General features: G+C 42.1%; 1 protein-coding gene, 1 long non-coding RNA gene and 1 pseudogene across 4 annotated transcripts in view; 2 read left to right on the forward strand and 1 right to left on the reverse strand.

Moving 5' to 3' along the window:
• LOC146673017 (uncharacterized) overlaps positions 1-23,441 on the reverse strand; it is a 406,340-nt gene that overhangs the window by 330,612 nt on the left and 52,287 nt on the right. The gene's annotated exons all lie outside the window — the stretch shown is intronic.
• LOC146673023 (NACHT, LRR and PYD domains-containing protein 3-like) overlaps positions 1-23,441 on the forward strand; it is a 505,210-nt gene that overhangs the window by 142,594 nt on the left and 339,175 nt on the right. The gene's annotated exons all lie outside the window — the stretch shown is intronic.
• Positions 18,622-23,441, forward strand: part of LOC146673034 (uncharacterized) — a 44,886-nt pseudogene continuing 40,066 nt past the window's right edge. The window contains exons 1-5 of the transcript XR_014910695.1: positions 18,622-18,637; positions 19,521-19,946; positions 21,644-21,991; positions 22,092-22,175; positions 23,020-23,328. The product of XR_014910695.1 is annotated as an uncharacterized LOC146673034 (transcript). The remainder of the gene's footprint in view (positions 18,638-19,520; positions 19,947-21,643; positions 21,992-22,091; positions 22,176-23,019; positions 23,329-23,441) is intronic.

The raw sequence follows: 23,441 nt of genomic DNA on the forward strand, positions 1-23,441 counted from the left end.
CTCTGTGGACAGTCAAACACTGACTGCACTATTTATGTATCAACCTTTAGACGCACAAACACTGATCAGTGATCAATCCACTCTGCAGTTTACAATCCAAGGCCCAGCAGATGAAAACTGAAAGACTTTCAAATCACATGAGCCAATATTTTATTCACAACAGAACATAAATGCTTGTGTGTGTGTGTGTGTGTGTGTGTGTGTGTGTGTGTGTGTGTGTGTGTGTGTGTGTGTGTGTGTGTGTGTGTGGGACTGTTTGTCATTAAAGGTACTTGAAACAATGATTCCCAGTCTCAGTGATACCAACACTCTCTGTCCTGTTTTGTCTCGTCTCCTGCAGACCTGACAATCATCAGAGCTGTGCGTGGACAGGATGTCGTTCTGCCGTGTCAGGTTCATAAAGATTATCCCATCGCGGCTGTGGTGTGGAGGAGAATTGACGTGAAGCCAGTAGAAGTGCTTTTGTACCAGAGCAAGACGTCTCATCAAGCCAACAAGTATCCACCTTCAAGGAGCCGCATGCATCTGATGGATAGAAGGATGAACAATGGAAATTTGTCCTCGGCTCTGCAGAATGTGCCTGAGAGTGGAATATATGAGTGTCTGGCCATCGACACAGAAATGCACCAGTGGAAGACTCCCACTGAGAACGCTGACACCATCATCATCATCCAGCTGATAATTGATCCAGAGGGTGAGTTTGTAGAGTCGTCCACAATCCTTTCTCTCTGATCCTTATACAGCGCCAAATCACAACTACAGTTACCTTGGTTACGCTGCAGTCTAGGCTGCTGGGGGATTCCCATGATGCACTGAGTGTTTCTTCGTCACTCACTCTGTGTTTAGACACCTCTCTGCATTGAATCATTAGTAATTATTATTCCCTGGCTCTCTTCCCCAGCGTGTCTTTTGTCCTGTCCACGTCCCCTCACCTCAGCCGGCCTCTCAGATGGCTGCGCGTGGTTCTTTTCCTGTCACCAAACTGCTTGCTTAAGGGGGGTAAGGGGTGCACTGCAGGACACTTGGAGCATTGTTCTTTCAGTTACAGCCCCTTGATTATTTAATTTGATCAAGAAAGAAATTAATATTAAAGAGAATTTAAAGGAGTATGAAGGCCCTTGGATAAAACGTCTGCACACATGAGGCTGAGGTACTAGGAGTTATAGGACAATTAGTGTAATAATGACTTACAATTATTACACAGTTGTTCTCAACAATCTACACTCACTGCTCGTGTTGTTAGGTACACCTTGTTAGCACTGGGTTGGCCCACTTTTAACTTCAGAACTGTCTTAATCCTTCAAGGCATAAATGCAACATGGTGCTGGAAACCTTCCCCTGACATTTTCTTTTATGAAGATATTGGTGATGAGACTTTGTAGAAAGCAGGGAGTAGATCATGTCTCACACCTGTCTCCTGTTTCTCACCTGCAGCTCCAACACTGAATGCTGGCGAGAGGCGGTTTGCTCCACCTACGTCTCTTCTGGTATTTTTGATTTTGGGTCTTCTCTCATGTTTCTGTTTCTCTCTTTAATCTTGATGATGCTGTAAACACCGACCTCTGACCTGAAACTCCTGCCTCTGAGTTTAAACAGAAACTTATTTGATGTTTTCATTCATTTGGTTTTTATTTTGCTTTGGGATTTTTTTTTTCATATAACAGCTTTCATTTAATGTGTGATGTGACATTTTTCACTTACAGCTAAATACACAAACACTCACTGTGGCTGTGAGGATAAGTGATTATGCTGAGATTACATGTAAAGGGTGGAAACTGTTTTCTTTTAGTGGTTTGTCTTTAAAGATAATCACAGTGTTTGATTCACCGCAGTTTTCCTCTTATATCTACAGTTTTCATGGGTCATGTTTTAAGGGAGGTACTTGTTTAGCATGTTTGTACTCACAGGCAGGACTCACAGTAGTTTCACTGACTTTTATGATGAAAACAAGACAATAACTAAACACCTCTGTCAGTAAACAAGATCCAATCAGAAGTGCAGTAAGTTTAAAGCACACGTTTGATCTGCCCCCACCAAACGGTGCAGCTCTTTTAGCAAACAGTGAAACTGTTTCTCATCCACTATCACCAAAACTAAATGACACTGTTGTCAAAAGACTCTGCACACGTTCACGAACAGACTGAATTTACTCCACTAACAGTACAGACCAATGTTAGCCAATCAAATCAGTGTTTGTGGAGCATCAAATATCACTGCAGCAACTAGCGTGTTGCACATGAACACAGTCAGTAACAGGCAACTAGCATGGCTAACATTAATGCTAATGAAGGCATGGCTAGCGTGTGTCGTCACTGGGCATGCTTGCTATGCTATAAACTGATGCTATGCTGGAGTGTTAATGGTTCCTGTAGTCCATGATTTAGAGCAGGGGTGTCACACTGACTTTACATGTCAGACCACATGCAGTAATTATATTTATAAATGGCTTTAAACGCACATTCAGCCTGTGAGACTCATTGATACTCAGTCAGACTCTGAGCCGCGGTTCTGCCCATATGGAAAAGATCTATATAAATCTTATAAAGTTTGTATCTGTCTTGTGTGAAACTTGTATGAAAAGCATATAAGAGTGAAAACAGATATAAGATCCCTTGAAAAATTATATAAATGAAACGTGCCTTATATGATATGAAGTAGGCCAAATCTGATGCAAGTCTTTTATAAGTTTTTCTATTTTTTTTCCATATGGGTGTGCTACATGCTCACATTTCTGCATCTCTGTATTTCAGAGACACTTTGTATTAACTTTATTTAATCTAATATTCAACTCTGAACTCTAACTTTAGTCTTTTTAACAGAGGCTATTTTTTAAAACTTGCTGTCCTTCTTTAGCATAATGGTGTGACCCAGTCTGTCTTAGCATGTGATTGGCTGCATGGTCCCACCTCTGTCTGCATGGAGACCAGCAGGGCTGAAGATTCAGCTCCACATTAATCATTAATAATAACTGACATATGAACGTGTATCAGGGCCTGATGTGGCCCGCTGGCCGTATGTTGGACACCCCTGCTTTAGCTGCTGAGTCATGGCTGAACGGGCACAAACAGAGTCATGCTCAGACTTGTTTCTCACTACTCTCTGTGAAAAAAGAAAGAAAACAAACCCACTCATGATCGTCAGAGTGTACATTTGAGTTATTTGATGCTTCTGTCGACATGAACAATAGAAAAGCAGCTGCTTAAATCTTTTTGCTGCACAGATGATAACGTCTCACGTGCAGTCTGGGAGTGACGGCGATTTCACTCTCTGGTGTGAAAAAGAACTGGTGTGGTGGGAGCAGCGATGTGTGTGTGTGCACTGCACAGAGTGACTGTGGGGATGAAGGAGCTGCTCCGTGGCTGTAACAGTCAGCAGGAGGTGGAGGTGCTGTCCACCATGAGGACAAATAAAGCTTTAGAATTGAACAGCTGGCTTGGTTTGCACAGTATCTGTGACAGTTGTATCATATGCACTTTACAATCACAGCGACTCAATGATGTAGAATATGAACCAACAGGCCACATGCTGACTCTGAAACAAAGTGCCATTAGAGCTGATCCAGAGCAGGCAGCTTCAACGCTGACTCAGCAGCAGTGAGCCTGATATTTCTTTGTAGCATAGCACGAGTGCTGCTTTGTTTCCTTTGCTTTGTGTCTCTATCTGTAGCGTCGTGACTGTACGACAATTATCCTGTGATGCACCGTGAAACAGCAAGCGCCGTACGAAACAGACTCAAACACTTAGCCGTCTGTGTTTAACTTTACAAATCGTTCTCTGCTGTGCAGCTTCGCTACTTTCAAGAAACACAGTGTTTGTTTTCAGTAAGTCTTTTAAAATGTACTCTCTAAAACACACACACACACACACACGCACGCACACACGCGCGCAAAACAAACCAAAGAAATCTATTTTCAAACTGAAGTGTTTATGCTTTCAGTCCGTGTAGCTGCTGATACTTAACACGTGAGTGTTGTCTGAAGAAGAGGACTCTGTTGCCATGGTAATCCCTGCATGAATGGATGCTCTTAGCCTCGTTTTGTTATTATTTTTCTCTAATTCTCAGAATTTTCCCCAAGTCTGAAAATAACACACCAGGACATAATCACTATCATGTTTTAGCAAATAAACTGTCTCTAATTTTACGGCAGTTTGGTTTTAATGGAGAGAGAAAGAAAACTCGAGGAAAAAAACAGGTGAAAGTTTCACAGCGTTGACTTGTTTGTGAGCAAACCTGCACACTGAGCAGGGCTAATGATGATGTCCCTCTGTGTAAGTCATCGTCTGTTCTTTAATGTAGAAAAGCCTTTTTAAAAGCTGCCTTCGGCTCGTGTGCAGCCTGACACAGTGTTATCTCTGGGATTTCCCTCAGGTCTGCTGAAAGTGTCCTTAAAGTTGAATATTGTGACAAAGTGAATGTAACAGTGAGACTGAGCTGCTCCGTCTGTTTCTGCTGACTTCAGCTCCTTAAACATCCTGATTTATCAGCACTGCAGGGACACGAATGTCACTGTTACAGAGACGCACACACAGAGCAGGAATGTGACTGAATATCACTAACAGGAAAAACACCTTCAGCCTCAAACATGCAGTCAGCTGCTGCACTGGCCTAATGACAGACGTGAGCTGAGCTCAGGGAGCAGCAGAGGGTGGAGGCTCATTTCATACGTCTTTAAACTCAGCAGTGTGAAATCCAAAGAGACTGACATGTGACAGAGAAAAGCATCAGTGCTGTCGGCTCCAGCCTCACTTTATAGTTTGCTTTTATTTCTCTGGATGATGCAGGGAGCCTGGCTCAGCAGCTGCTGTCATGTTGTAACCGTGTTCCTGTGACTGTACTGTGATAACTCTGTGACCATGTGATGGACTTACTGTTGATGCTGTCCTGTATTAAAGTGTTACTGCAGCCGACCTGTCTGTGTGTCACTGTCTGTGGACTGCAGCGTCTTCAGCAGCAGCTGTTTGCTGTTTGCACCATCCGCTCAGATATTCTTCAGTTTAAACGTCTTTATTTCATCTGTGCTTAATACTCAACAATGAGGCTACATCGAATGTTAAATGTCTTGTTATTCTCCTCAACTCAGAAACTGCTAAAATATAATGACACTCAAACTGGAGTGTTGTAAAAATTGTGTGTACGTGTGTGTGGGGGGGCTTTAGGAAGGCAGCAGCGATGGGGTGAATGAATGCAGCAGCCCAACCCACCAGGCTCTGATTGATGCAGCTGGCCTCCAAGGCCCCATGTGTGTGTGCAAAATAGCCAATTACTACATTACACTTTACTACACTAACGAGTAAAGAGGACTGTTAGCCTGTCAGCTTGTGGAGCATCAAATATCACTGCAGCGACAATCAGCACGTAGCACATGAACACAGTAACAGGAAGCTAGCATGGCTAATGCTAACTGCTAATGAAGGCACAGCTAGCATGTGTCGTCAGTGACCGGGCATGCTTGCTCTTCTATATATTGATGCTATGCTAGAGCGTTGACAGTTCCTGTTATCCATGATTCACACCAGGGGCGTCACACTGACTTTACATGGGGGGCGACAGACAGCCCCCTTTGACCTTAATGGGCCGGACCAGTGGAACTTCCTGTCACTGTGAAGGAGTCACATATTTAACTGTTTTTCTACATGATGAAGAAAAAGTCACAATGACAGAAATCTGTCAGCACGACTCTTTAAACTGTCAGAAATCAAATGACAGAAAAATAGCTCATAGCTCATCTTTAGTCTTAAAAACCTGAAGTTTCTATAGCATAAAGTGAAAAAAGGTTTTCTGCCTTTAAAAGTTTATTGCTAAATTACTTTGTGTACTATGAATAAGTAAGGTTTGTATCTGCAAGAAAAGCTGTAAAACTATGAAAATTCAAAATGTCTGCTTGTGCTTGATTGTTGTGAGCAGCAGATCAAACAAGTTAAAATAATCAATTATAATCGGGCTGATTCTTATGTATCACCTTGCTACTCTCAACACGTGCCACATTCACACAAGCACTGTTTCTATGCTTTAAGTGCTTACTAACTACCATTCACACACATTCATACTGCGATGGATGCACCAGAGAAAACTTGGTGTTAATATCTTGCCCAAGAATATTTGGCATGCAGAGTAGGGGGAGCCAGGGATTGAACCACCAACCTTCCGATCAGTAGATGACCCGCTCTGAGCTACAGCCGTCCCCAATGTAATGTCTAATTATTATTGTAGAGGCTAAGCCTACGCTTGAAGCCACTGAGGTGGTCGTTAACGGGGGTGACGCGATGTCACTGGTATGCATGAATTAAGTTCACAGTCCAATAAATCCAGCAGTATGTATCTTGTCCTTTTTGGTCTTTATTCCGTATCGACATAGCATAACAGCACAACGGTCACAAACTGTTTGCCTTCTCAATGACACACCTGACGCCGATTACATGCGTCTACCTTAAATACCTTTACATTACATAATCAAAACAGAAAAAGGTGACCTCTAGTGACCACATAAGGTATTAACCCAAGAATGGCTCCTACACCCCGGCCCCTAATTGAAATGGCTATCAGACATGGCAATTCTAATCACAAAGAAAATAAGGAGCCACTAATACAGTCTACTTTAGACCTATACATTCACATAAATAAACATAAATAACACACTTTTAGATTACAGTCTCATGTAACAAGCAAAGTTTAGTTACAGGTCTTTCCAGAATATTAGTCTTTGTTTTTAAACATGCAGATCGCACAAGTCCTTTTTTGTCACGAATGGTTTCCAGAACTCTTCCAAGTGGCCAGGAACCACGCGGTGCAGAAGAATCCATCATCATGACTATATCTCCAGGTTTTAGATTCTTCTTCTTTTGGTTCCATTTTTGTCTCTCCTCTAACAAAGGCAGGTATTCACGTATCCATCGTTTCCAAAAAAGATCTGAGATGTACTGAGCCTGTTTCCATCTTCTCTTCAGATACATATCCTGAGGGTCAAATAGTCCGGGTGGTAAAGATGGTTTTCCTTTCATCAGGAGGATGTGATTTGGTGTAAGTGGCTCTAGGTCTTTTGGATCATCAGAAAGCTTTGTGATGGGTCTGTCATTTAAAATTGCACGCGCGCGCACACACACACACACACACACACACACACACACACACACACCCGTTTCTTGGGTTAGAGGGACAATTTCTGAAATTTTTGGCAAATCAGACTGGACATAGGGCTATGGGGACACCGGGTTCCAGAGGTGCTAGAGCTACAATATGCATATCAAAAATCATGAAAAAAAAATCAGCAAACCTATACACAACTTAAAATTTAAACATTTTCTTTGCTCGACTGAGATATAAAAAAGGCTATTTTTTCAGACATTCTGGTGGTTTGTAGAGACTTTTCTGTAGCTCGGTCTATAAGGACAGTCTGGTGTACAAGGTCAGTGATGTCATCATACATATACACAAAGTATAGTCTGTTCTGAAGGGACACATGGTGTGTAAAGCCAGTCTACTGTACACACACACACTGATTAAATCTGGTTTAAAAGGACACATGGTGTGTAAAGCCAGTTCACTGTACATATACTCACACATGCACTAAGTATAACCTTCTTAGAAAAGAAGGTGTATTATAAGACTGTGACTGATACATCATTATAGTAAAATTGAATAAATTTGCTTAGGCTGCTGCCCCTGCGACCCGGCCTCGGATAAGCAGTTGAAGATGGATGGCTGGATGAATAAATTAAAAAAATAATAAAAAGACTATATTTTGGTTTTCTCTGATGAGCATTACAATCTGACATACAAGCATACATAAAACACCACAGATCATATCTGTTGTGATCTACTAACAGGTGGTCAAAGTGTCATTAAAACAACTAGAAGCATAACACAACAGTGCTTGCATCAACTAGAACAAACTATGTATTATAGAGTTTTTCATTGTCCTGAAGAAACTGGCACTGAGTGGCTGACCAATAAAACAGCACCTTTGCACACCAGGGGTGAGTCGGGCTGACACCATGACTTATACATAAGACTTATATCAACACACAACACATTTGTTGAATTACTGAATTATATTTAATATAACCAACTCAATAATCAATTCCTTAAAAGGACAGCATTGTAACAATTATTGAAGGAAAATAAAAGTGAATCCTGGCATTAAAAGACTCAGGCTAACCACACATCAAAACAAAACACTGCCTGTGAGCACAGTGAAGTCAACTACATACTTTTTGAATGGAGAACACTAACCTTGAAATCAGGCCCAGAAAGGTAAAGGCTCAGACTGTCAAAAAGTGCATTTAGTGTTTAACATTTATTTTTTTTTTTTTAAAGGCCAGTCCTCTGTTGCGCACAAAATCTCAAATGTTTTGAATAGATCTCGTCTCCAAGATAGGTTGTTCCTTTTCTTTGCACTTCAGACACTGCTGGTTGGTGACAGTGATACCGTTTTCAATAAAAGGCTTCATATGTTTCATCACCGCTCCTATCTCCTCCTCAGACCATGGTCTCTTCACACACCGCCTTGATGAAACACGTAAACCTGTTCAATAAAACAAAACAAATTTGAAGTTTAAAAAGATCATGTGAGATGCACTTGTAGGTAGAGATGGTGTTCAAAACTGTGAAAACAAGCTGGTACTTGTCTAAACAAATTGTGTGTGATAATAAATAGACTGTAGACCTGATAAAATTTAAAGTTTGATTGTTTTCATTAACATGATAGTTCATCACACTGCTTGGGTCTGTCATTTAAAATTGCTTCAATTTCACATTGAACCGTATTTAATCCATCGTCGTCCAACTGTTGTTGCTGAAGAACGGATCTCAGAATCTTTCTGATCATACGAATTATCCGTTCCCAAATTCCACCATGATGTGATGCTCCAGGCGGATTAAAACTCCATCTTATTCCAATGTGTCGCAAAGCATCCGCTATTTGGGTATGTTTCAGCAATTCAAGAGCCTCCCTTAACTCTCTGTCTGCTCCGACAAAGTTGGTTCCATTGTCCGATTGGATGTGAGCGACTTGACCTCTTCGACTCACAAAACGACGCAAAGCATTAATGCAGGCATCTGTGTTTAGAGAGCTAGCCACTTCCAAGTGCACTGCTCGGCTGGCTAAACAGGTGAAAATGACTCCATAGCGTTTAGCTGTACCTCGTCCTCTTTTCACTACAATAGGTCCGAAGTAATCAACCCCGACATTGGTGAATGGTGGGTTATCTGGCAAGATTCTTTCCTTGGGTAAATCTGCCATCTTTTGCTCCAAGGCTTTTCCATGATATTTTCTGCAAAAATTACATTCTGCGATAACCTTCCTTACAGCCGAGTTGACCTTTGTGATCCAGTATTTTCTCCTTAGTGTGGATAAGGTGTGGTTACGACCACTATGACCAAGCTGTTGATGAATGTGCTTTAGGATGAGATTTGCTACATGTTGATCCTTTGCAAGAACAAAGGGATGCTTTATTTCTTCTGGTAAGGAGCCCTTTGTCAGTCGTCCCCCAACTCTTAAGAGGCCTTTATCGTCAAGATAAGGATCTAATCTATAAATTGAGCTGTGCCTGCTCACAGAACCTTTCCCACTTGACAACGTAGCAATCTCTTCTCCAAATCGTTGTTGCATTACTTATCTCGTCCATAAAGTTTTTATATTCTTTATGCAACTGTTCATTGTTGAGAAGTTTTCGTTGTAGACTTTGCAATCTTTGTTTAACTATGGAGAAATTGTTTGGCATCTTTATGTTATCCCTTTTAAAAGGTAACTTCAAACAGTAGTGTCCATCTTCCATTGTTGCAGATTTTTCCATGATCTTCATGAACTTAAGGTCCTCCCTTGACAAACCCCTTTCCTCTGTAACCCTTTCATTAAAGTCATAGTTATATTGACTTTTCAACATCTCCTCCAGCTTACAAACAGATATCCTATTTACAACTGTTGGTGGGTGCTCGCTGTCCAAGTTGCTTTTACCATCTTCCATGGGCCCATTTATGACCCAACCCAATGCTGTTCTTATAGCATATGGGCCATTCCCCTGGCTATGAATGACCTCCCATGGTTCCAATAACTTGGGAGCGTTGCAACCAATCAACAGGTCCACATTAGCCATTATGTGGGGAATTTGAACCTTTGACAGATATGGCCACCTGATCAGATCTTCTTCCTTTACAAAGTTATCCGTGGTGACAGGCATCCTTTCCTGTGTTAGGATTTCTGGAAGTTCATAGAAGGCATTGCTGCCTAAACCAGAAACTTCAAGACCAGTAAGTGAGTGGGCAGAGACGACCTTTTCTTGACCCATCGTTTGTAACAGGAATTGAGTTCTTTTGCCCACAAGATTTAGCCTTTGCATGAGGTGCTCTGAACAGAAGCTAGCTGAACTGCCAGGATCTTAAAAAAAGCATATGTCTGTATGACATGACTACCTTTAACAGACTTTATTTGAACTGGCAGAATGGAAAGCAAACCGCTTTCTCTTCCGGCCCCTGTATGACCACAAGTTTTTACATTCTTTGAAGAGGAGGGCTCTCCATAGCATTCAGGGCTTACACCATCGTTATCAATATGGAGGACAGTGGGATGACCTTTACCACACGTTCTACATATCAAACGCTTAGCACAGTCCTTGCTTATGTGCCCAGCACCTAAGCAACCAAAACACAGCCCGTTCTCCTTTAGAAAAAGCATTTTGTCTCTGTGCTTCTTCCGCTGAAACTGTTGACACTCCTCCAGTGTGTGTCGTTGAGTACAGCAGACACAAGATGGCTTTACTGTAAAGTCATGGCTTGTTGTAGTAATCAGCCTTTCCGTGCTGTAGGTTTTATTCATGTTCATGGGTGTGGCTGTAGCAGCAAAGCTGTTCCCTTTAATTTGTTTGCTTGGTTGTGACTTCAGTCTGTTGTCAACCTTTGAGACAGGGATTATTGACGTTACATTCTGAATGTCCCCAAACAAAGGAGCCGAAAGAATTTTCACCTGCCTTTCAATAAATGCAACCAAATCTTGAAACAGAGCTCTGTGTTTAGAGGTTTCCAATATATCATATGCAAACGCTCGCCATTTCTCTCTCATTTTATATGGCAACTTGCACAAAATGATTTTCATGTTCACTGGCATGTCCAGTTCCTGCATATGTTGCAATGTTTTCATGACATTACAACTCCCACATAAGAAAAGGGAATATGCTTGCAATGATTTCACATCTTCATTTTTAATTGCAGGCCAAGATAACGCCTTGTCAATGTAAGCAGTTGCAATTTTATATTCATTTCCGAAGTGTTCTTTGAGCAGTTGCTTTGCTTGTATATAGCCTTGTCCTGCAGCCATATGTTGACAACTGCGTACCAGCTCTCTCGGCTGTCTTGTTGTAAACTGCTCCAAATAATACAAGCAGTCCCTCTTATTGGCCTTTTCTTCCACTCCTTGTTCAAACGCATTAATGAAAGAGATGTACTGAAGAGGATCACCATCGAATACAGGTATTTTCCTGGATGGTAATGACGATGCACGCTGATGCTGAACAAGGGTTGCAGTTATTTCATTTTGTCTTTGTAAAATGGTACAAATGTCCTCCGACCGTCCTTCTGCCGCTGTAGGAATTGACCTGGGCGATGGAGGATCCACATTGTGAAATTGCGTTGTGATGACCGTTTGAGCTTGTGGCTCACTTTCGATTTCCGTTCCTGGCAGGATCATTGCAGATATGTTGCTTTCAGTCTGTACTATTTGCACTGCAGGTTTATCTTCATTGACTGGTGTACTAGGCTTGATTGTGGCTGAAGCAGCTGTTTTCTTGATTTCCCTTTCATAATATGAATTCATAGCATTGGACGATATGTTAGATATACTTTGAACTTCAGCAGCTTGGAGAACAGCTAACTTTGCAGAAGAGGCAGAAAGCAACGCTTCAAGCTCAAGCTGTTCACGTTTCCTCCTTAGCTTTAGCTCTTGCTCCTCCAAAGCATGCTTCTCTTTTAGGACTGCCATACGAGCGAGTAATGCTGCCTTTTCTGCTTTTGCTTTGATTTTGGCAGAAGTTGTGCTCACTTTACCACTAGATGAGCTTTTAGTGACTGAAGATTTACCAACAACATTTGAAACACTGTCCTCTGGCTTAACACCATCATCAACACCATGATCACCCTTTAAATGTAAATGTTCGCAACCTGACAACCATTCTTTAACTTCATAAGTGAGCTCATCATAATGCATTGTTTTTGCTTTAAACCATGTTTCATGCTTTTCTTTTTCATCATCTGGTAACAAACACATCAATGAACCATGAATTGTTTTTGCTTCATTACACAAACCAACAAAATCATTGAATGATGCTTGAACCATAGAAGTTTCATTTTTTTCCATTGAGACCCTTATACTCTCTTTTACCTTATTAGCTTTATTTAATTTAGCCTTTCTATCACGTTGCACTCTGTCTAGTCTCTCTGCAAGTACCTTAGCAGTCAATTTCACCACTCGTTTTTCCTTTTCTGGATGTGTCTCAGCCTTGCTGGCGTTGCTACTTTGCACAGCTGATTCTGCAGCAGGCTCCGGGGGCCTGTCAGCAGCTTTATTTGTGTCCATAGTTCAAATGTTCCAAAACTCAAATATTTATCAAGTATTGAGGGTTTATGCGCACATGCGAGTTTGTGTTTATAAATCAGTTTTATTTGGGTTGACCACCAATGCATTGGAATTACGTCTTCTTAAATAAGTGTGCACACTTTTATAAATGGCCATTTATTAGTAGCGCTACTCATACCTTGCGTTGGGCGCCGTACTGATTCCGATGAAGAATTCTGAGTCCTCTCCAACATCCACGGAACAATCGCCAAGCATTCCACGTCGTCAGTTGACAGACCGCTAGTCCAGCTGTCCGCTCCTCGTGAAACCTCCACTTTCCAAACGGCATTCAGCTCTCCGCGACGATCGATCACTCAGACTTTAATTGTCCTGTTTGCGCCGAGTCTCCAAAACACCACGGCGAAGTTGGCACAAACTTTTCCCCAAAGAAAAGAAGTTTGTGACTCTATGGTAGAGGCTAAGCCTACGCTTGAAGCCACTGAGGTGGTCGTTAACGGGGATGACGCGATGTCACTGGTATGCATGAATTAAGTTCACAGTCCAATAAATCCAGCAGTATGTATCTTGTCCTTTTTGGTCTTTATTCCGTATCGACTTAGCATAACAGCGCAACGGTCACAAACTGTTTGCCTTCTCAATGACACACCTGACGCCGATTACGTGCGTCTACCTTAAATACCTTTACATTACATAATCAAAACAGAAAAAGGTGACCTCTAGTGACCACATAAGGTATTAACCCAAGAATGGCTCCTACAATTATAAAGAGCTTTTAAGGTACATTCAGACCTGTGCGACTCACTCAGACTCTTAACTGTAGCTCTGTGCTACATGCTGACATTTCTGCTAATCAAACTTTGAATAAAATTTATTTAATCTAATATTCAACTCTGAACTCTAACTTTAGTACTTTTAACAGAGGCTATTTTTATGCAGTGTTTTCATAAAAGCCTTATTTTTATGTATTTGCTTCTACCAGGGAGAACACATGAGGTTAAAGGACAAGTTAGAGACCTTTTGTCTCTACAATGGAGAACAGCTTTTTAAACTCTGCACTCAGCTTTGTGTCTCCAACATCACTGATATGCAGACAGATTGATATATGGACCTGCAGCGGAGTTTAGGCCCAGACATGGCTAGTGACGTCAGACCTGATGGATTAAAAAAGTTAAATTTAATTGAATCTAATCTAATAACTTTAATCTCAGCCAAACCGATTTACTCACGAACAAATAAAACACTGAAAAAGCCAAACAATAACATTTTTAAGTTATCAAAGTGATTTATATATCATGTTTAACCCGAGTAGTGAAAGACCGCGGGGCTTTGAAGACGATGTGTCGGCTCAGATATTTGAAGTTCACACAGCTACATTCTCACCTGAAAACGTGTTAAAAGTTTTTTGCAAACAAGAAAGAGAAATAAGAGCAATATTAAAACTAAGTCGCTGCCGCCATTGGTGGAAACTGGAATTGGCTGGGCCGCGCTATGAATTCTGCGATATGGTTTTTCAATTTTGTTGTCCGGGTGGAATATCGGGAGAAATTCAGGAGAATGGTGGCTCCGGGAGGTTTTCGGGAGGGGCACTGAAATTCGGGATTCTCCCGGAAAAATCGGGAGGGTTGGCATGTATGGTTGTGGCAACATCACTAACCTTGTCAAACACCTCAGAGTAAATCATATCACAGAATATGACGAGCGTATGTTGAGGCGAACTGAAGAGGAGGAGAGGGACAGGTGCTGCTAGGGCGAGACAGACGTCTCTCACAGAGTCCTTTAGTGCTGCAGGCAGGCAACGTGTTCAAATAGCACAACTTCAGTTTTTTTATTTCTATATGATGAACTCTGGATTATTAAGTGATAAGAACAAGTAATCTGATGCCCTGTAATCATTATGATGCTATAATTTGAGATACAATAAATAAAATAAGTTTATGTACAAAGTATCGTATCGGATCAGTATCGTCGATACCATCCTGAATTTAGGGCTTTGGAGCGTGATGTCACGGGGGTGGGCGTGGAAAGGATTTTGGCCCGATCCGCCATTTTTGGGGTCTAGCGCAAGTGAAAAGGGAGCGAAGTCACACACAACAGCCACGGTTTGTATTTGCTGTGTGGTCGGCTGCAATGTTCGATCACACGACCGGCAAGAGAATAAGGTTGGAAATGGTTTATCTTTTCATTCTTTCCCAACCTGGAAGCAACATGAGGCGGCTAGCCTGGATAGCAGCTGTGAGACGAGCTGACGTGCAGTTCTCTTCCATCTCCAAATATCTGTTGGTGCTCCAGACATTTTCATTCCGGTAAGTTCTAACTATGTTCATATCACTCTTTATAGCCTATTAGTTTTATTTTCTATGCGCTCTGAGCTCATAGCAAATTAGAACAAACATCCTAATGAGTGATTTTGCAGAACTACCTTCTATTTATAGAGTTGCTAATTATTTGGCATTATTGCAGCACCAGGTGGAGCACCAGTCTGATCACAGGTTGGAGGAAACATGGTGGATGGTCACGTGAGCTGTAGTCAGCTGATAAACAATCAGATCAAACACAGAAAACAGGATGAAGCTTCATCACAAACAAGACATACATGAGTATAAAACATGTCAGACTGAAAATGAGACGTCAACAGCATCACAAACAATGTTTAAAGCTTCCACGTGGTTTTACATTTTCTACATGGAAACAGGAAGTGCTGCTTTTAATTTGAAAAGTCACATTTATGGATGTGGACGTGGAAAAGTACAAATCTGGCAGCCTTTGTTGGACATGAAGTCGGTAATGTGTCTGCGTGACAGCTGTGGAAGCACAGGAGCAACGTCTGTGGGAAAATTCACAAAGCAACACGTCTATACCACTCTGACATGTTTGAAGATTTTTCACAATAAAATCCATGATTTGGTTTAAATGACACTTTCTTCACCTTGTAAGGAAACATTTTGTGGACACGATCGTTGTCCAGCTAACAAAGTTAGTCCAGTGAGAGACAGCAGGAGGAGCAGAGGTCAGCTCATTGTGACAGCGGTCAAACAGATGTGATGGGTAACAGCACACACAGGTGTGTTTCATCTCCACACACACAAACCACAGCAACACTGACTCCACACTCAGCCTCCCAGTGACTGTGAGCTTACCCGTGTCACCGGTGCCACCCACTGTGGACCCCTCTGTGTCATGTGATGGCAATACAGGACGTTTTCCACAAACAGCTCCACACTTAGTCCTGGCTTCAGTGGGTGAGTCCATCCAGCAGAGATGTGGAGACACAAAGCTGCTGGACAGTTTGAGGTGTTACATTTCAGTTCAGGTTCATGTTTGTGCACTAGAACCAGATGTAGAAGTTTCAGCATGAAAGCACTCGATGATGGGCAGCTTGATTGAGAGAGGGTGAGAGAAAGAAAAAAACAACCCACGGCTCGCGTCGTTCACGTCGAAGATCCAGCTCTAAGTTAAAGTCTGAGTTCAGCTCGTCGGCTCATAGAAACACTGATTTCCTTTTATTAATGAGGCGTCTGTGGGGACAGGCAGGAGGCTCCTGATTGGTTCATAAGGTGTGAATAAATGTGTCATGTAGATGGAAGCAAAGCCACATCAGGCCTTAGAAAGAATTCATGAAGGTCTGAAATCTGTCTGCAGTGCAGTGGAGTGATCTCCCACCTTTGAATGGCTTCAGGCCTCAAGCAGAGGGAAAAGAATGAAGATATAAACTTTGTAGCTAAAAACAAAGCTCAGTGTCAAATTTGGATCATTATCACTTAATTTAGTTTGGACAATCCACCAATCACAGAGCTCCATCAGAGACCTTACAGCACAGGTGTCGAACTCCAGGCCTCGAGGGCCGGTGTCCTGCAGGTTGTGGATGTGTCCTTGATCCAACACAGCTGATTTAAATGTCTAAAATACCTCCTCAACATGTCTCAAAGTTCTCCAGAAGCCTGGTAATGAACAAATCATTTTAATCAGGTGTGTTGACCCAGGGTGATATCTAAAACCTGCAGGACACCGGCCCTCGGAGCCTGGAGTTCGACACCTCTGCCTTACAGTAACTACATTCACCAGCAGAGCTTTGATCGCACTTCTCTCCACCACCACAAGATGTCTCCACACTCCGTGCTGACTCCAATGAATGATCAGAGCTGCTGAGCCTGTTTGCAGACAGAGGAGGAGCTCCTGGTGATCCGTGTGGCACTAAAAAGCTCTGATAACGTCCATCCAGCAGCTGATAACAGGGACATTTGGTGCCATGTCAGAGCTGCACAGTCAATCATCCGTTTGGCTCTTTAGTTTGAAGAGTTCAAAGCAGCAGCAGAGAATCTAAAGTGTGTCACACAGCACCAAGTTTCCTTTGGTCACATATAAAATGTGAGTCAGAGCTTCAGCTACACAACAACACACAGCAGCTGATTGTAACATGAGCTCATCTGAAAGCCACCAAGAAGAATCCAGTGATTTGAAAGTTGCTGCTTTGGATTGTTAGTTTGATCTGAATCAGAATCCAGTGTTTGATGGAAATCTCCTCCTGCTGCACTTCAACACATTAAAGAGAGAGAGATGAAAGAAAAGCTGATGATGAGAGCAGAGAGAGGAAGGTGTACTTACCGTGCAGGAGGATCACAAACACCACAAACATCTTCATGTTCCTGTCAAACTCAGAGACTCTTTAAAAGCCCTTCAGGACATCAGCTCACAGCAGCTTCACTTTCCTCTGCTGATCATCTACTGACACTCTCACACTGCTTCACTGTCACAGCTCAGAGTTCAGCTTCACACTTTGTTAAAGCACATCTGTGGAATGAAGTCCGGCCGGCCACAGATCACTTCTGAGGAAAGAGGAGGACGTCGGCTTTCCTCCTAGTTTCACGCCCGAGTTCTCCAAACACAATCGGGGTGGCTGCAGCAGGTGGAGCAAGTCATCTACGAAGTGGATGGTTGGCAGTTCAATCACTCTGCATGCCAAACGATCCTGAGCCCCCACTTCCTCTGTGATGTGTAGAAAAAGTGCTCGTATGACTGGGTGATTGGGGCTTGCTGTGCAGAGTGTGCAGAATCGACTAGAGCTGTAAAACAATCTGTTTACAGTGACACGCACAAAGCTCCGCCTTCAGTCCTGACACTGAAACATCCACTGAAGCTACAATGATGCAGATGTGACCCTCAGCAGCTGGATTTCCTCTCCATAGATGTGTTTCCATGCAGATCATGGACATAAAGGCTGCTCTGAGAAAAAAGCAACGAATCAGACAAATCATTAGGTACAGGACCTTTAACATCTGCAGATTTATTTATTTAGATTCACTTTCTCCTGTTCAGTCATTACTTTCTTAAAAAAAACAACATGCCTGTGAGACCCTGATGCTCAAAGAAATCTCATTATTAATTAATGTTTAAATTTTAAATCCAATTTAAAATGTATTTTTATTGACAGGCTGTTTCACACCTCCAATTAAAGAACTACTTCTAGAAGCTCTTACTTTATGCAGTGAGCTGTGATAATATCATTATATTTATAACCTTCCTTTTATTTAACACAGTCCTGAAGAAGATATTTAGAAAGCAGTCCAGAGCTGTTTCTGCATTGAATTTCAAAACAAATTGAAGGATTTTTTTGTTTGAATTCTAAATGAGTCTTATGTGACTGCTTCAAATACTATAAGTATTACTAGTGCTGCTTCTGTTCTTCATATTACTGTTTATTGTCCTCTCAGACCAACAGGCGGAGGTGAAGGTGGAGGAGGGGTCATAGTTTGTCACCCTAGCCTGCAGAACAAAGTCTGAGCTGAGGACACCACAGTGGAGTGGACTCACTCTGACTTTGGACTCATGATGGTCCATGTGCATCCAAATGACAGTAAACAAACAGGACAACCTCTACTGTGGTTGCACGAATATAAACAAAGACCTGCTGAGAACTTGAGACCTCAGTCTGACCCTGAAACTCCACACACACACACACACACACACACACACACACACACACACACACACACACACACACACACACACATGGATACATCTGCACCATCTACAGGGACAAAGACTTCCTGAGACAGAAAGTATGCTGCAGGTCAAAGGTCAGTTGGGATTAGGAAAAAAGTGAAATCGTAAACAGGATAAAAGCAGTGTGAGAGGGCTGTTACTTTTATACTTGATAATAAAACGAACAGATGCAATGAGAGTTATGTTTCTAAGGAAGTAAATGACATGAGAGTGAATATAAACAACCGTACACATCCCTACGACTTGTTTTGGAGGTAGGACTCACCAAGGTTCAGTGTTAGATCCTGGGCGAGGCAGATCTAATTTAAGAATAGATGGGATTGGCTGTCGGAGGGTCGCTTTTTTGAACTGCAGGTCCTTGAAGGGTAATACAGTAGAGGATATTTACATAGAGGATCTCTATGTAAATATCCGATAGCAGCTACTACCACCACAGACTGTTTTCCTTCGTGGTCATGAAGGAAAACGCTCGGCTGGCATTTAAAAGGGCATTTATTCCCTTCAAGGACCTGAAGCTACATAAAGCACCCCCCAACAGCTGAACCCATCTGCTCTCTGATTGGATTGTTACATTTGTGATTGACATGACATTGACCAATCAGCTGAAAGGAAGAAAAATCAGGTCAAAATTCGTACTCGTAGGTTGAGAGTCACAGACAGCCAGGGAACCTGAGTGCAGAGATTTAAACATAGTTGTTTGCTTTGTATCTGTAAACAGACCTTAACAAAATCAACTTGTAACTTGTGTAAAAAATCTTTACAAACAAAATTCTCATCTGTAGATGCACAAAAATAAAATTTTCAAAAATTTTGGTTTACAAGGGTACAAAACTCTCACAGACACACAACACAATGTTCACATTAAGTGGTGAAGGAAACACTTACTATAACAGCTTACTATTGTGCAGTCAAGAGTCCATGTTTCAGTGTTCAAACACCTGTCTTGGGTTTCTGAAGCTAATTTGTCACCTGTGAGGACTCTGGGACAAACACACAGCTTGCGGTTCATTTCTACATCTGTTTGTGTTTCCTCAGTTTCCCAGCATGCCCTGGCTGTGGTGGTGGAGGTGAATGAGGGGGAAAGATCTGTCCTGCTGCCCTGTATGTACTCAGGTTTCATACCTGTGGACCCCACAATGATGTGGAATCGCAGTGATCTTCATCCCAAATCTGTCCACCTACGACGAGGAGGAGGAGATGATCTCAGAGGACAAAACCGGCGTTACAGCAGACGCACATCGGTGAGGCGTGATGCTCTGCACACTTTAGACTTCAGCCTCACTCTGAAAAAACCACAACTGATCGACAGTAGCAGCTACACCTGCTCCATCAGTGCTGGGAGAGAGGAACAGACACTGACAGATATACAGCTGCAGGTCAAAGGTCAGCAACAAACACCTGCTTATCATGCAGGTCAGGAGTCAGTACTGTAGACGGATCAGAGCTTAAACTCAAAGTCTTCTGCCAATCCTTTAAAACAAACAACAGCGTTTTAGATCTAAGCTCCATGGTCGTCACAAAGCAGACGAAAAATGAGGAGAACACTTTGTATAAAAACTGCAGAATCATTCATGATATTTTCTTTTTTCTGATGAAAGTTTTTAGTTGTAAAAACTGTGTAACACTCTTCAGGGATGCTGAGGTTTTTCACCACTTGCTGGCTCCCAGTGAAACCCAAGACCTCATTAAAAAAAGCTAACAAGCAAAGTAAAATGCTGAGTTCAACCAGCTGTTGTTAAACTTGTCTGCTGACTCCCAAAGGATCATGTGGATGTGGGATACTGTCCAAGGGCAGGTTACCTAGGGCCTGCTTTAGGGTGTCCTGCTATCATCAGCAATGTTAGCATCACTGACAGGTAGGAGTCCAGTTCCTTAGCTGACCTTTGTGTAGCCCTGCCATGTCTCTGATATTTACACATTCACTGAAAGTAGTAGCATGACCTATATTTGGCCATTTATATCCACAGTTACTTTTGTTTTCAGCTTTTAACTTAGTTTAACTCAGGGCAAGCAAATTCTGCTCGGACACTTTTGATCTGATCTGTGGGGTTCTGCAAGGCTCAATTCTGAGTCCATTATTTTTTATTTTACATCCTTTATTTAGCTGAGGTCATTAAATGTTATCAATTCTATGCTGATGGCATCCAGCTGTCTGTCTTTTAAGCCTTGCCATCTGGATAGGCTGCCCAGTAATGGTAATCTTGTTGTATTTGATTCTTCTCTGAGCTTTGACTCAGATGCAAAATCTCTATGGGGTCTGTTTTATATAGAAAAGTACAGACAAGAGACACGAGCTGCGTTTGTTCTGCAGGCTCTTCCTCATCTGAGGTACAGGAGAGTTGCAACGGCCTATCACACTCACAGCTACTTCTCCCTTGTGGCGATGCTGCGCAATTACATCATCATAGCTTCAACTGAAAAGAGCAAAAGCACAATGAAATAAGGCCTTTTACATGAATAAATGTTTAAACCAAATTACAATGTTGACCATACACTTGTAGGTGCCACACAAGCTCGAAGCACACTTCATTTATTTGCTTTACATCGACTCCCAGTTGATTTTAGAATTAGTTATAAAATTCTCTTACCTACATACAACAGTGTAGCACTCCAGCCTTGTTCTGTGGACTCCTTCAAAAGGCAGTTGAAAACGTTTCTGTCAGGTGTGTTTTTTTATTGCTTGAGCACTCTACAACTAACTTTCATTTTCTTACTTAGCCTTTATACCAATCATGTCACTGACCTGTTAGTCTAATTACATACACATGTTCAGCCAGCTGTTTCTTTTCAGTACCGCTTAGTTATGTTTAAATTACACTACATTTGCATGCTGAAAACCTTTATAAGCGTCTTTTAGAAAAGGTCTTTGTGTGCATTAAGCAATGTTTCCATGGCATCAAGGGTTTTTAATGTTGGAAATGACCAAATTATGATTAAATGGAATATTAGCATTAAAGATCCAGTTTAGTTTCATTGGACAAAAAGAAACGCTAAATGTATTACAACAGAGTTAGAGGTCAGCAACATTAATGCTCAGCTCCCAGATGTCTAGTCGATTTTGTGATTTATTGTCCTCTCAGACCAGCAGGTGGAGGTGAAGGTGGAGGAAGGCTCAGACTCTGTCATCCTGCCCTGCAAAACAAAACCTGACCTGCCTGATGACACCACAGTGGAGTGGACTCGCTCTGACCCAGAACTCTGGATAGTCCATGTGTATTTAAACAGAAGTGACCACCTTAAGAAACAGGACGGCCTTTACAGAGACCGAACAAAGATGAATGAAGACCTGCTGAGAACTGGAGACCTCAGTCTGACCCTGAAACACCCCACAGAGAGAGACAGTGGAGGATACATCAGTGGAGGATACATCTGCACCATCTACAGGGACAAAAACATCCTGAGACAGAAAGTAGTGCTGCAGGTCAAAGGTCAGAGATATATATCAAAGGTTCTGTATATGTAAGCCATACTTGTGATATCATTATTATTATGTTTTAACATTAGGCTCTTTTATTGTTTTCTACATAGAGCGGTTTCCATCCTGGGGCATAGCGCTCCCAATTATTCTGGTTCTCGTTGTTTCTGGAGGTCTGTTATTTTATTTCATGTCAGGTGAGTCCCTCCTACATTACCCATAACACTGACGCTTAGCAGGTATCCTTCCAGATTTTGGTTATGTAGGTAGCTTCAGGGTTAATCCTGGGTTTTCTGTGCTATGAAGGTGGTTCATTTTTTAACAGGGAAAATCGCCATGGTAACATATGCTGTGAATCTCCAAAAGTTGATTCTGTTCATCTGGACGTTGTGTTTTGTGGGAGAAACGTTTCGTCACTCATCCAAGTGACTTCTCTGCTGGGGAAATACATTTGACTAAAACCCCCTAAATGACATGCAAACTGTGCGTTGCATTGTTACAGGAATGTCAGTGCAACAAGTTGAGGACTTGTATAAACATGTATAAACCCCGCCCCTTTCATGTGAACTTGCAGGATAAACTCTGGGTTAACTTAAATGATTCATGTGACCTTCTATCAGAATCGCAATGATGGACTAAGTGAATCCAGGTAACAGAAAGATATTCTGGGCATGTTGAACTGTTTTTGTAGTTTAGTGTCAGAAGCTGAAAGAGTTGAGAGTTACAAACAGCTGATACAGAGAGCTGAAGAGAAACTTCCAGGTTTGTTCCAGAAGTCAGAAAACCTCCTTCAGACTCAGTCATTGATCAGTGAAACAGCTCCACAACATGACTTTACTAAACAGCTTACACCTTTCATAAAGTCTCGCAAGAGTCAGCTTTCTATAGATATAAACAAAATGGAAATGTACTGATACGTGATCAGAATTACAATATTTCTGACTGCCTGATTCAAAATGAATCGAATTGTCGATCAAATCAATTCTGAAAATCAGCGACGATACCCAGCCCTAATCATGTTGTCCTTTGTTATTCTCTCAGTTTACCAGGTGGAGGTGAAATCGGGGGTGGAGTCTGTCCAGTTGCCCTGCAAAACCACAGTTAACCTGCCCGAAGACGCTAAAGTGGAGTGGAAGGACAACGATTACAGGACGGTCCATGTGTATCAGAACGGCTCTGACCAGCCTGAAGAACAGCACAAGGATTATAAAGGCCGAACAAAGATGAAGAGAAACCTGCTGGAACCTGGAGACCTCAGTCTGACCCTGAAATACCCCACAATCACACACACGTACACCTGCACCGTCCACAGCAGGGAGGGAAAGATCCTGCTGCTCTTTGTCAGTGGAGGTGAGTGCTGTAGATACAGGGCAGAGGTCACTGTAAAAGCTCAGAGATGAACTGTGAGTGTCCACATCATCCATGAGACTTTCATGAGTTTCTCATAATGTTTGTTTAGCATG

Source organism: Rhamphochromis longiceps, linkage group LG3 (assembly GCF_057381845.1).
Source record: "Rhamphochromis longiceps isolate RC_006_pf linkage group LG3, R_longiceps_female_GT1.1, whole genome shotgun sequence".
NCBI lineage: Eukaryota > Metazoa > Chordata > Actinopteri > Cichliformes > Cichlidae > Rhamphochromis > Rhamphochromis longiceps.